This window comes from Diceros bicornis (assembly GCF_020826845.1).
Source record: "Diceros bicornis minor isolate mBicDic1 chromosome 30 unlocalized genomic scaffold, mDicBic1.mat.cur SUPER_30_unloc_7, whole genome shotgun sequence".
Lineage (NCBI taxonomy): Eukaryota > Metazoa > Chordata > Mammalia > Perissodactyla > Rhinocerotidae > Diceros > Diceros bicornis.
In genome coordinates, this window is record NW_026690905.1 from 328,859 (window position 1) to 343,460 (window position 14,602).

Here is a 14,602-nt window from a genome sequence, read left to right on the forward strand (position 1 = left end):
CACGTGCACACACACACACACACACACAAAGACAAGTAATTTGAAAATGTGCTCAAGCTTAAACTCTCAGTCTCTGCCTTATTGTTCATCACAGCAGTGATTTCTACATGGCATGTTATACATCCTTTGCCATTTATGATCTCTTTCCTCTCACTAAGACTAAATCAAACAGGGGCAGTCAGTCTGTTTAGTTATTTTGTAGATCACGGGTTTTATACCAGAGCTTTGCATGTAGTAAGTGCTTTACAAATAGAATGACCAAATAGTTTTCCCTCCAAATTGGAACATATCAGGTAATGAAAAGGGTAGTATTAATATTTATGATAAGACACCAGGAGAAATATGTGCTGAAAATAGAAATGGAGGATTTAAAATTTAAGATGAACCGATCACTTTTGCATTTTAAACAGATCATTGAAACTAGAGTCTCGTGATTGGATTACCAGGGGAAAGGATTTGGAATCTTAAGCTACTCTTGCTAATTTATTGCAGTGTACCACTATAAAGGTGGTATATTTGCACAAGAGTAGTTAAGTGGAGGGGCCGGCCCCGTGGCTTAGCAGTTAAGTGCATGCTCTGCTGCTGGTTGCTGGGGTTCGGATCCTGGGTGCACACCAATGCACTGCTTCTCTGGCCATGCTGAGGCCGTGTCCCACATACAGCAACTAGAAGGATGTGCAACTATGACATACAACTCTCTGCTGGGGCTTTGGGGAAAAAAAGGAGGAGGACTGGCAATAGATGTCAGCTCAGAGCCAGTCTTCCTCAGCAAAAAGAGGAGGATTAGCATTGATGTTAGCTCAAGGCTGATCTACCTTGGAAAAAAAAAGAAGATTAGTTAAGTGGATGGATTTAAAATATTTCATGCAGCAAAGTTTTAGTGCTTGAATTTTATATGTATAGAAATATAAAATATATATTGTGCACATAATATATGTGAGCCCTTTTTGTGTGCAAAGCCATATGTGAACACTATTGTGGGAAAATTTGGAAAATCCATATTAGTCTTGTCTTCATGGAATATCTAATTTAGTGAGAAATAACCAAATCTTGAAAGAAATAGATAAAAATGCACATATAACTAAAATAGAAAAAAAATCAACAAAGAGGAAAAATGGGGTTTTGTAATTTAGGTTACTAGAGCAAGAGAGTTCACTGTGTGGAAATGCTAATTTGTAGGAGACCTGAAAGTTGATTAGAAATAAATCAGAAGTGGATAACCTGTAGGTAGATTCAGAAGGGTAGATGGATGGTTCATTGATATGTGAGTGTGGGGTGGCAGGGTGTCCAGAGTGACACCCAGGGGTAGACAGGTTATTACCACAAATAAGTGAGTTTGGGGACACTGAGAGAGAAGCAAATTATTTGGGGAAGCGATTTGTTCAACTTGGGACCTGGTCATTGTGAGTTGAGTCATCACTGATGTGGTGAGTGGGCAGGTAGATAAATGGGTCTGGGGATCAGAGTTAGGTCTCTGTTGATTCTTTGGATATGTTTGGCTCATTAGTGGTATTTGAAACCAGGGAAATGGATGGGGTTGCCCCAGAAGGAGGGTGCAGATGGGGAACAGTTGTTAAGGCAGTGCTGACTTCTGGGAAGCATCAGTCGTTGTGGGGTGGTCATAAAGAGAAGCCAGGAAGTTGCTCAGGATGTTGAGACAGGCAAGAACAGTATAGTGTAGGGTGGTGAATCCCAAGGACAAATGGTCTTTGAAAAGGACATTGGAGTCCGCAATGTCACGTGCTACTGCAGAGCGTTTCAGATCAATCATGAAAAGTCCCTAGTGGATTAGTAAGAGACATGGCTTGTGAAGTTAACAAGAGAAGCATCTGCAGAATCTGAGTGGAATTGGGTGGGCACTGTGGAAACAGAGGCATTGGGATATATGTGAACTTTTCACAATGGATCCCTGGCAGGAGGAGGAGAGGAGGGGTGTGGAGGTTGAGGACTATTAAGAATGCTGGATGAAAGACTGGTTTGTAGATGGTAGAGATTTGTGCATATTTGAAACTTAAGGGATGATTCCAGTAGGGAAGTTATGGAAAGCACAACAAATATTGAGGGCATAATGTCATTGAAATGGAAGGAAAAGATAAAAATCAGAGTGGTTTCAGCCAAGAAATCAATTTCTTTGCATATAACAACAGAAAAGGTGTGAGAAATGAATTTCTCATGAGGAATATTTGTAGATCTGATGACTAGAGAGTGAAATAGTTCTTGTCTGGGGGTTAACAATCTATCTGTGAAATATGGAGGAGGTCGGAATATAGAGATTTATGGAACTCAAGCAATGGAAAGAATTGAGTAGAGCATTCAGGAAGCATTAGAATAATGCATACAGGTCCATTGGTTTCTGTTTATTCTTTGTTGGGATACACAGACTTCTGGTGCATTCTCTGTTCAGTGCAAGTGTCAACATGGCATGGCAGGTATTTGAAATCATCTAAAGTGTGCAGGGTGGATATGATGGCAATAAAGAATCTGGGAGTATGGTCAGTGGATGATTGAAATGATGGACTGTGGAAACTGAGCTTAATAGACAAGAGTATGAGAAAAAAAGAAAGAGAGGCTTGTGAAGATATTCCTGTTGGAGTAATCTAGTTTATTAAAGAATGATTATTTAGAGTGGATTTCTTTGTGTAAAAACTGGAAATGTGGAAATTTGTGTTGGGAATATGGTGTTTCTGAATTACTGATTTGCAAGCAGGAGAATTTTGGGTGAAGATAGGATCGAGGTGTGGAAGTGAATGACTAGGGATGGAATAGTGAATAATGTCATTAGAGATGAGGCACTAAAAGGAGCTATGGAGACCTTGGAACTCGTGTGTCCCAATAACAGTGGGCTGTGGGGCATCAGCATGTGTGTATTTGTCCATGACAGAGAGAGGAGGAGAGGAACGAACTGAAGCAAGATGGCGGACGGCAGCTGGTCTGGATTTGACACTGGATAATGACCTTGAGCTTTCTGACCTTGTCTCACATCAGCTTGATGGTGTCACTGAATCCTGTTCTCCACGTGTGGTCCCTGTACCAGCAGCATCAACATCACCTCTTAGAAATGAAAATTCTCCATTCCTTCCCCAGACCTACTAGGGTTGAGGTCCAGCAATCTGAGTTTTAAAAACCCTCCAATGATTGTGATGCACAGTGTGATTTGAGACACGTCTCCAGGGATAGAAAGAAAGTGGAATATCCACTTGAGCTGAGAACATTCTCCGTGGATGGTAATCTTCATCCTCCATTTTGTTCAAATTTCACATTTTATTTTGTTTTGAAAATGAAAGATCAAAAGATATGCCCCGACTTCGTAGTGGAAACGGTAAGACCATGAAACTAAGCACAATCAGAAAACTGAAGTTCTATGCACCCTGAAGCCTAAGGAGCTGCATATTCCAGAGGCCAGTTACTGGAATAACTTCCCAACCTGGCGGTGAGGTCAGAGGGAGTCAGTGGGATGAGACCTTGGAGAAGCCGCAGCAAGTCTGTGGATACAGGAGACTGAAGGTACTCCAGGCCTGCAGCAGTGAAGGAGAACTCTTAAGATCTTTGGAGTCGCAAATACCTTCGAAACAGTCACACAGGCTGGTCAATGTGAATCCTTGGACCATTTTTGGGCCGAGGGATCTGCACACCAGCCCTGATCCCACCCCAGCCCACTGTCCATATTGGGCAGAGGTAAGTCCAAGAATGGGTCTGGATCGCTCACAGACACTCTGCAGGCAACAGGCATCTTCTAGAGATATCAGGAGACAGACACAGAAAGTGAAGAAAAGCATGCGAGAGACTGTGGTCTCGAGGACAGACGAGACTGCCAGGTAGGAAGACAGAGCAAGGAGCCAAGAAAGGCATCCTGAAAACACAGTAAGGAGAGCAGCTTCAGTGCTGAAGAAAAGGTGAGTGGTGCCGTTGAGAAATTCCGCATGAGACAGGCTTGACTCTCACAGCATCTCTTTGTAACGTCCATCATGATCTTGACCTTTCATGGTAAACCTCAATATTTATTTATTTGAGTATACTTGCTGAGTTTTCTCCTTTTTATATTAAAATTTATAGGATAATTGAAGCTGAGGAATTAGTGTTTTGAACTTACATTTTTTTTTTCTAGAACTTACACTCAATGAAGAGATGATACCTACTTGAATGAGATTTGTCTTTTAATGTATATTAAATCCGATTCCATACATTTTTATTGTGATTTTGTTTTTTTTGTTTTTTGTTTTTTTTGCTGAGAAAGATTCACCGAGATAACATTTGTTGTCAGTCTTCCTCTAATTTCTATACAGGTCACCGTCACGGCGTGGCTGCTAATGAGTATTGTATGTCCGTGCCTGGTAACAGGACCTGGGTCACCAAAGCACAACATGCCAAACTTAACCCCTCGGCCAGGGGCCAGCACTATGATTTTGCATCTAATTATAACATAAAATCGGTCAATCTTTTTCTTCATTGTCACCTGGTAATTCAGACATAGGTGATTTCTATATCATGAATTAAGTATCTCTTCTCTGTTACCTGGCAAATTTGTGTAGCTTTGATTTTGGAATCTAAAGAATGAGCATACCCCCTGGGGACATTATGTTCCACTCAGAGAACCTTGCAGCAGGCTCATTGCCTTCCTTCCCACATTAGATCCAGAGTCCTGGAAATGAGTTTTCCTTGCACACAGCACAGAATACATATGAATTACTCAACAAACATGGGATAAGTGAAAAATTGGTGGCATCATCAGGTCATTCAGAGAAGCCAGACTGAGAGAGAACTTCCTTAGGTCAGCATGGAGAAGTATTCCTTTATATTTGTGATGTTTAGTTTCTAACATTGCAATGTGAACGCCAAGTATACTACTTTTATCAAAAGTGTGTTCTGAAGGTTTTCAAAAATCTCAAAATCTCAGAGTAGAGATAAATCAATCTCTGCGAACCTGTTACTTGCTTCAAAGATTGTCAACTCGTATACCATCTGACTTTGTTTATCCTCACACCAAGACCCTAAGAATTAACCAGCTGAGATGGCTGAGAGCACATCATTTCAGCTGTAAATATTTCAGTTTCTCTTACAGCTGAGGGATTTTTTGAACACAAACACAATAACGTTATCACATACAAAAATAAAAATGTCATTCGGATGATCAACTATCTAGTCAGTATCCAAAGTCTCCCAGATTTGTCAAGGTTATTTCTTGGTTTTACATTTTATTTGAGTCAAGATCTTAATGAAAACCTTCTTTTGCAATTGGTTGATCTGTTTCTGAAGTCACTTTTAATCTCTTAGTAGTTCATGCATCTTGGGATTTGGGTGGGATATGAGTGTGTGTATTTGTGTGTCTACACCGATGTGTGAATTCTTTCTTTCCCGGATGACAGGGCCCTGGAAAGAAGGGCCTGCTCTCTGGGAACCAGGATTTCTACTCTGCTTCTGGCTGAACTGAAAAGGCCTCCCTGGGTGACACTTGCAGCCTTCAGAAAGGAGGGGGAAGAAGTATCAAGGAAGTCAATACAATGGCCCTTGTCTTACAGGGTGTTTCCAGGGCATGATGTACAAAATGCTGGGTGGTAAGACTTTAGCTCCTGGTCGTGGGGTGGGTTCTTGGGGTGAGCTCTGAGCAGTGTCTGTTCACCACCCACGTGGGGAGCATTTCAGTATTTTAATTGGTAAGGTTGTGTCTGTTGTGTCTGTGATGTTTAAGATTGGTGATAGTCCCCTGCTGGACCCACTTCTATACCTGCCCCTCTCCTGCCTCATCTTTCAAAACTCCCAACTGGAAAGTTTCACATCCCTGTAACACAAATCCACATAACCACAGCACAGACTGGAGAAAAGAACACAGATGTCCCAGGGGCTATGTGCTCTATGCGCTCAGGCCCAACTGTCCCTTTGGGACAAGTCAGCAACAACACGACTTAGTGTGTAACCTAGTGATTGTCTGAGACCATGGACATCAGAAGCACACGGTCCCAGATGTCACCCTGGGCAGCAAGGGACAGTGTGGGTCATTCAGTGGACAGGATTAAGGTCTATTGTCCTGGCAAACAAGAGCTCACCCCTGATCTATCAGGCACAGTTGGGGAGGAATGGCCACGATGTACCTGACAGGGAGGCTGGGGGCCTTCTAGCGAATTTCTGCGTAAAGAGAATCATAAAAGGATGTGTGGGGATGCTATAAATCCTAGTTCACAGAGAGCAGTGAGGTTTATGGAACAAAGTCTGATTGTACCTTTAAAAGCTGCATCTTGAATCTTTCCCTCTGGATATGAAAAAAGCAGGAAAAAGACTTCCAAGTGCATGGGGCAGGATCCTAGGATGATTCCAATCGAGGCGAAGGGTGAACAGGGAGCCCTAGAGGTGGCCTGAGGTGGATGTCCTGTCGGCCCTTAGTCTATCTGCACATGGTCTTCCTCTGGCCTTGTCCCTTCCACAGGCAAACTTTTCTCTTTCTACTTTTTTCCTCATTTAGTGTAGATGCAAATCGAGAGACTGATTAGAAAATGGCAAGTTCCAATATCTGATCAGAAGAAACCTCAACAAGAGAAGCAAAAGACATTCCTTCTTCCTTGAAAGCTGTAGAAAGACAGCCACTATCCTAGGGAAGGACATGGTCCTGGTAAGTGCTATTTGAAAAACACCCACATTTCAGTGGTTGTTGCTCTGCCTGGGAAAGTCCCTCCAACCTCTACCTCCAGGGAGATCTGAGGGGCTGTCTCTGCTCCTGTCCCAGGTGAACAACACTGAAATACACCTGTCTTCTGAGGAAGGGGACTTCAGGGTGTCATTCAGTAGCCAGGGAGGAGACTAGTCCTCCCCCCTCCTTTCTGCCACATACAATAAGATGTAACCATACACAAGTTCTTAATTCAAGGACGAAAGTGAGATTCTGTGTCTTGTTTACATGAGCATAAGCAGTGAAAGAACCATACCACAACACCCAGGCTGTGACAGAAGCAGGATATAATGAAAGAGTCAAATCTACCATTTACTATTAAAGAAATAATATCGCTCCTCACCAATGGGTTAACAGTCGCTGGGGTGCAGATGTCAGGGAGTTGGTAGGGGTGGGGCCCTCCCTCTGGGGCTTTAGGGGAAACCAGGGAAAGTCTTAGGATGTCCTCCTTCACTCAGGTGGGAAGAGCTGGCCCAGTGCACCCCGAGGGCGCCAGTGTCCCCGCTGCTCAGGAGGAGCTGAACTTGTGGTCTCCGGAGTGTTATGGCTCCTTGCCAAGGGCACGGTGGCTGAAGAGAACAAACAGACTATTTTGGGGTGCCTCCCTGAGATTCACGGCACACCTCCCTGCCCCCCTTCACTCTCATCCAAACCCTGTGCCGAGTGCTCAGTCCATCAACAGCACCCCGTTTGTCCCTGATGCGGCAGGCATCATTTAGCATCACCCATTTCAGAGGAGACAACCGAGTCCCAGAGAGGAGAGGGGAGCAGCCTTTACAGGCCTGGTCAGCAGTGGAGCTGGGATCCAGGTCCATGCTTAGCCCGAAGATATACTGAGCCCCTGGATTCAGTCGCTGCTGGTCCCAACACTCACTAGGCCCTGAACTGGAGGATGGCCAGTTCTTTCTCTTGAAGAGCCGCAATTTGCTTGCCTTCTGGTGTATGTGCTCCAGCCGGCAGGAGAGGCAGTATCTACAGGACAGAGCGGCCTGTGAGCTACCAGGAGCCACACCCCAGGTGTCCCTCCCAGACCCTGCCAGCAGCTGAGTCCCAGTGCTCCATGGGTCACCATGCATTGAGGTCTGGGGCTGATCAGGGAGCCAGGCCACACGCTCTGAAGCCAGCCATCAGAGAGAGTCTGGCCTGCCCTCACCCAACTCCTGTACCTTCACCTCTCATCGACACTGAGGGGCTCCATGGCCTGGAACCAGGCCCCAAATCACTCTTCGGGCTCCAGGTCATACTTATTTGCAGCCTGCTGGAGCAGCTGGATCCTCCTGATGACTTTGCATATCTGGGAGGAAGGACAGGGTGCAGACAGGGCTTGGGTGGGGAAACCTGCCAGGGACTTGTGGGGAGTGAGGATCACTCCTCACTCGGGAACCCTCCTGCTTTCTCACTGAATTCAGGACTTGCCTGTCCTCACAGTTGCCTTGAATTAGTTCCTCATCCAGGAAGGTGTCCTTGATGCCAGCCCTTCCCGCACCCGCCAACGTGATGGGATTCCCAACTTTGTGGATCTAACTCATCCAATAAATGTAAGACCCAAGGGATGAGGACACGAAACATCTTGCCACGCGAGGTCTGTGATTTCCACTTCCCCACCCTCCCCACAGATGCTCACCTCACGCCATTTCTGGGGTTCACCAGATTTCCCTGGAAAGGAGACAGCGAATGTCCATCAGAAACAGCCCCCCAAGCCCATAACCAGCCCCTATCCCACCCCTTCTCAGGCTGCAGGACTGTCAGTGCCCAGCAGAGGGCAGAACTTCCACAAACAGAACTTGACACTGGGCCAGGCTCTGGGCTCCAGAACAGGAGGGACAGGGGAGCTGAAGCCAGAGACCTTGTAGCCCACCCATTTCTGATGACAGACGGGAAGACTGAGGCCTCAGGCAAGAAGGGACAGCTGGACCACAGATGTGCTTCCTGACTTGCAGGGACTGATGGAACTCCCCCAGGGGCAGGGCCTGATGGGGAGGCTGAGTGGAGCTCAGACACAGCCTCCTGCAGCTCTGCAGGCAGGCAGCTCTGAGCTTCCCCAGGCTGGGGAGCCTCATGGGGGGCTTACGTGGAGCCTCCGTTCCTGCATCGCTAAGATGAGCCTGACTCCCCAGCTCCCAGGGGTGGCCGTGGTTCTCTCATGAGAGGAGGTTTGCCAGGTACTGAGAGCTCAGGGGCCAGTGCAGGGCTTTCTCATCCCAAACCTCAGGTTCCTGCTCCCTGGCCCAACTCCAGGTTCACTCACTTCCAGATCATCCTCCATCTCAATGTTCAGCAGCTTCAGGTGATAGAGGTACATGCCCAGGAAGGGGACGACACCCTGTGAAATCAGGGTGGGAGGGGTGATGAGTCCCACCTCTCAGGTGCCCCCATGAACCCTCCCCCAAGTCACTTCACTCCATCCTCCTGCCCACCACAGACTCCCACAGAGAGCAGCCTAGGCCCCTCAGCAACCTCCCCACAGTTGCCCCCTCCAGGACAACCCAACGTTCCCCGTCAGCTACCAGGGGCGGCTTTTGGGAAATCCCAGGTTGTGCGGTCCCTGCCACTCCCCCCCAAATCCATCCTTGGCCCAGCCATTCCAGGCCTCCTCCTGGTCACTTCCAGGGAAGGTATTTCAAGCTCTGGGGCTCTAGGAGCTGGGCTGGAGGAGGAGGGACCCCTCTCTTGGGGAGGCCTCCAGCCGTGAGGGAGGAGACCCCCTCCTCTGACACCTGGACCCTCCCCCTCAGGCCCCCTCACCTGCTGCTACCTCTCCTGGGCTCCCTGGGGGCCCATCTCCAGGGTGGCCCTCACAGAGGTCACATCCTGCAGGGTCAAGGACAGGCTCTGGAGGCCATGCTCCCTTCCCCGTGTCTCCCAGGCTTCTGATCTTGGACCCTGGACATCTGGTGTCTATGGCTGCTCCCATTCCAGAGTGCTCTGGTTCTAGTCAATCCCAGCTCCAACACTCCCTCTTCTGTGCCCTCAGGCCTTCCCAGACCCCTAAGACTCTCTCCTCATCAGGAAAATGTGAGGAGGACTCCCCATGCCTCTCAGGGTCCCCTGAGGACTGAGTGTCATCTGACTGTCACCAGTACTCTCCCCTCGCCCCTCGAGGAGGAGCACAAAGCTCCTGCACATTCCTCTCCCCCTTGTACCTCATCACCCCTGTGAGGCCTGCATCACAGATCATCTCCCTCCATTTCCCAGATGAGGAGACCGAGGCCCACAGAGGGGCAGTGACTTGCTCAGGGGCCCACAGAGGAGAGACTGCTCCCCCTCCGAGCCAGAGGCCCTGTCCCCCGGCCTTCACTCCTCCTCCAGACCCACCTCTGACCAAGGTCCTGTCCTCTGGACTCTCGGGGTGTGTCTAGGCGCTTAGTCAGGCTGAGGCATGTATGGGGAGGCAAAAGGTGTCTCAGGGGGCATATCCAAGTGGCTTCTGCCTGTCCCAGCCCCTGGGATTTTCTGACTGCAGGTTGGACCTGAGGCCATGCCAAATGCCTCAGCTCCCTAGGATCCCCTCAGGATTGTCCCTGCACAGAACTCCTCCTTCATTCACTCAGGAAGGGGACCCCTCTCAGCCACATCTGAGTGACAGTGTAGGGGGTGACCAGGGCGCTGTGTAATGGTGACGTTTGCATCCTTTTTTATTTGGAAACTTCTAATGTCCTGCCAGGAAGGTCCATTCAGAATCTGTAGGTTCCCCGATAATTCTCATTGCCATCTGGGGCGTATCCTTGTCAACAAGGCACCAGAGTAGACTCTCACTGGGTCGTCAGTAATGACCACTATCGGGATAGAGTGCAGAGTCCCAGAGAGCACACAGTTCTGTCCCAGATCCACCATACGTTCCAAGGCTGGGCAGCCCGTGTGTCCACCTGGCCTGTGTGACCACACAGTGCCCGTCCCTGGGGCAGGCAGGGTGCTCTTCCCTGCGAGGTGCAGTGAAGACCGAAGGAGCAGCAGGGACCTGGCTTCCTGAGGACAGCCTGGGCTGCTTTAGGAAGAAAGAAACCCCACCCACTCCATCCACCTGCCAGCCTGGAGGAAGATGAGGGCCAGCTGATGGGCCCGCATGGAAGCCAGAGACCTGCTCATTCTGCCAGCTCCTCACCTCCTGGAACAGTCCAACCAACACCACTCTACGCCATGACAAATGTCTCCTACCCCCAACAGGCCCCACCTGCCCCTGCAGCTCACATCCCCCACTTCCTGTCAATCTTGACAAGACACACCGTTATTTCTCAGGGAACCTTAAGTGAAAAACTTACCAAAGAACACCCTGCCTGGTCCCTCCTCCCCCCTCACCTTCCCTCCTTCCAGATCTCGAGCCTCCACTCACCTCCGTGAGCAGTTTCCTCCTCTCCCGCTGGTCCATTCTGCACAAGGTTTTAAATTTTTTGCAGTTCCTCCTGAGGAGGGAAAAAAGGAATGAAACACTGTGGGGTGGTTTAAAGGTAAATCCCTTTTGTTTGAAAACGCAGAATTATCCAGACAGCCTGGATGAGCGTTTTCAATGTGTCCTCTGAGCCCAGAGGTCTCTGGGACTGGGGAGGGGGCTTTCCTGTTATCACCTGGGGCCTTCATTCTCTTATCTAATGAACAAACCTGTTTTAAAGAGTCTTGATTTCAGGTGGACAGAGAGTTCTGTTGCTGCAAAGCAAACACTTGAAAATCTTCAATTTGGTTCAAGCCAGGGTCTGGCACTTCGGGAAACTGTTTCCTGAAGCAGAACCACTGGCCTAAGTTTCCAGAAGGACTCCATGCCTCCCAACCAGGTCAGACCCTGTCCCCAGGGTTCATTGTCTCCCAGGAGATCCCAGCTTACTGAAGGGCAATGGCAGCACTGTGGGGGGTGTCTGGTCCACCCAGGTGGTGCTCTCATGGAGAGAGGTCTATCCACCTGGACACCCGTCTCCATGTCTTTTTTAAACGCTGAATGGAGGGGCTCAGCATTGCCCAGAGGATGGCATGGAGTGAAGACAGGTTCCTCAGGCCTTGGTATTTCTGGGGAAGGGAAGAGAATGTGTTGTGAGGGGGAGCTGGAGCCCTGCTTCCTCTGGCTTCTGTCCCCTCATGGACGTCTCCTGTCCTGGATGAGACAGAGGCTCAAGAAACCCGGGAAGAGCACAGCTGGACCCTGAGGAGGAACACTCCCAGGGAGGAGGATTTTAGCTCAAGCCAAGGAAAGAGCCCAGGATGGGGTGAGCTTCCTACCACTGGGACCAGGAGTCAGGTCATCGAGGCCCTGGCAGGAGGGGCCTAAGGATTGTGTGAAGGCTCAGACCACAGATTTCAATCCTGAGAACTGAGTAAGGAGAAGGAACGGTTACCACGACTCCAGAGAGGGGTTCCCAGGGACTCCCAAATCTTACCTTGGCCACCTGGATCCAGAGCTCCACCACCCTGGCCCTGTCCTGGGCCGTCATGCTCGGGTCCCCGAGGCAGGTGGTGATGACACATTTGACCACTCTGCTAAAGTGGGTCACGGTGGCATGGATAGTGGGTGCAAGGTGCTCATTGGCCCTATTTTCCCACTGGGACCAGATGGAGTCCAGGAAGTCGTGGGGCATCACTTTCTTGAAGAGCTCCTGGGGAGGACAGGGAGTGTCACCCAGCCCTGCCACAGCCCAGATCAGCGTCCGCAGCCCCCAGTCCCAGGCCGGGTCTGTGATGAGAGCTGGAGCTCAGGATGCTGAGAATGCGGCCTGAGACTTGTGGGAGTCCCTGGGTGTTGCCTGTGTCCCCTGAGGGTACCCAGCACAGGATGACCCAGGACCCGATACTGTGACCCAGGGAAATGACATTTGCTCACCGTCCAGTCTCACTTCGTCCAAGTACCAGAACTCGGCTCCTGCTTGACCATCTCTAGGGGCATCTTCCAACCATTCTGATCATCCTGGGGTCTGACTCCTCTTTCAGATGCACATTCCCCCAAGGGAGCAACAACCACGGGCTTTGTTTGTCTGCCATGTAGTCATGTACACCTGAGGTGCATAATAGGTGCTGAGCCTGTTGAGGCCTCCTGGGCAAATGAGTGAACTAACCAAGGACCAGACAGCACTTCAGTGTGCTCCCATCCCTCGCCAAAGCACAGACTATGCCCAACTTCCTCTCTGCTCCACCTCATCCATCTGTACAGCCACTCTGCATGGCAGCTGCTCTCAGTGTCCATCTCTACTGTCCACATGAGGACAGCAAAGGCTTGGGAGTTAAGAAGGCTGCTCAGGTTACATGAGGGTAAGCAAGGAAGCTGGACCGAGATCACAGGATTCTGGATCAGGAAATGGCAGGTGTGGGGCAGCTCATGGCACAGGGAAGGCCGGCCCCACCTGCCCTGAGAGCCCCACTGCTCACCACATCCATCAGTGTCAACTGATCTGCCACCAGCCAGGGAGGGAACTCCAAGAAGTCAGGCTTCTCCTCCCTCAGAAGGTTCTTTGTGGTCACGTCCCAGGGGCAGGTGGGTTCTGGGGCTGGATCTGGCTCTGCTGTTATCTCTCCAGGTGGAAGGAGGATTCTCCCTGGAGCCAATGGTCCATCTGACTCCTGCTCAGGAGCTGGCACTGGGGCTGGAGCTGATGTTGGTCTTGGCTCTGGCCCTGGAGGGACTGATGGAGGTGACATTGGCTCCAGCTCTGGCACAGGTGGTGGAACTAGAGCTGGAGCTGGATCTAGCCGTGGAGCTGGCCCTTGCCCTGGCTCTGGAGCTTGGGGGGAGCTCTTGAGATGGTACTGCAGCAGGAGAAAGAAACAGTGTCACTCACGTAGCTGACTTCCCCTGTGCCTGTCAAAGACAGGAAAGACCCCACTGCCTTGAAGGGAACAAAGCCTCTGAACACTCAGCAAGTTTTCTTCCAAGACTACTGTCACCTCACCTTCCAGCTCTGCCTCAATGAGCCGTGGATGCTCCAGCTGGACCTGGAGAAGGTACGCGTGGCCCTGCAGCCCTGAGCCAGGCAAGCTGACATGCAGAGAGGTCAGCTTCACCGTGAAGCAGGGATAGTGGAGGGGCTCCCAGAAATCCTGCCCTGGGTCCAGGCAGGTTCATACCAGAGAAGAGATGGCACTGGGGGAGGCAAGTGGGCAACAGAGTCAGAGGCCTGGCCTTTCCCTCAACACTTCTCCCCCAAGGCACCTGGTTTGGGACTGGGCCCCTATGCCTGCCCCTTCCCATCCAAGGGAGAGCCCCACGGCAGCAGTGGTCCCTGTGAGGCTATCCAGGCAGTGGCAGGTCTGGTTATACAGCAGGTTGAACACAGACTCTGTCGTGACTCTCTTCTCGCTGACACTCTTCTCCCAAAGGGCTGGGACACAGCCCAGCCCAGCCCTCCATGCACTTGTATAACTGGACTGAGCACTGAGGCAGATTTGTGAGCAGGTTGCTCACACATCTCCTATCTTGGGCCTGGAGGTTGATTTCAGAAGAGGTGGATGTGGGGAGGCAGATTTTGATGGGTCTGTGGTGGGAATGGGTCTCTTGGGGACAACTCAGCCAAGCCACCCCTCTGATTCCCAGGGGTCCTGACACCCATCCAAGCTCTTTGAGTCCTGCCCTTTCGGATTGGAAGCCACCAGACCTCGGCCTTCCCACGGAAATCAAAAGATGCATGAGATGTGGGTTCTGAAAGGCCCGCCCCAGCCACAGCTCCCATCTCTCCCTCCACACTTTCTTCTGTAGAGACAGGAAGCCGTTCTTCGGGACCCAAAGACCACTCACGTTTTCAGATGGTCCTGTGCTCTGCCCTCCTGGATGGAATAAGGAAAGATGCCTCTAGATGTAAAGGAGGCTATCAAGGCACCACTTGGGATGTGCAATGGAGGACAGGACCTGCGAATGATGTCCAATGTGACTGTCTGACTCTCAGACGACAATTGAGGCCCAGCCATTGTATCTCCTTTATTCACTGAGTTCTACTAAGTGTCTCCAAAAGTCCTGCATGTAGTAGGTGCTTA

At 50.1% G+C, this 14,602-nt stretch overlaps 1 long non-coding RNA gene across 1 annotated transcript; it reads right to left on the reverse strand.

Annotated features, from left to right (window-relative positions):
• Positions 1–8,937: 8,937 nt before the first annotated feature.
• On the reverse strand, positions 8,938–13,097 carry LOC131402199 (uncharacterized). Its single transcript, XR_009218365.1, has 3 exons — positions 13,004–13,097; positions 10,989–11,058; positions 8,938–8,981 (listed from the first exon to the last, which is right to left on the reverse strand). It is a non-coding gene; the product is annotated as an uncharacterized LOC131402199 (long non-coding RNA).
• Positions 13,098–14,602: the final 1,505 nt, after the last annotated feature.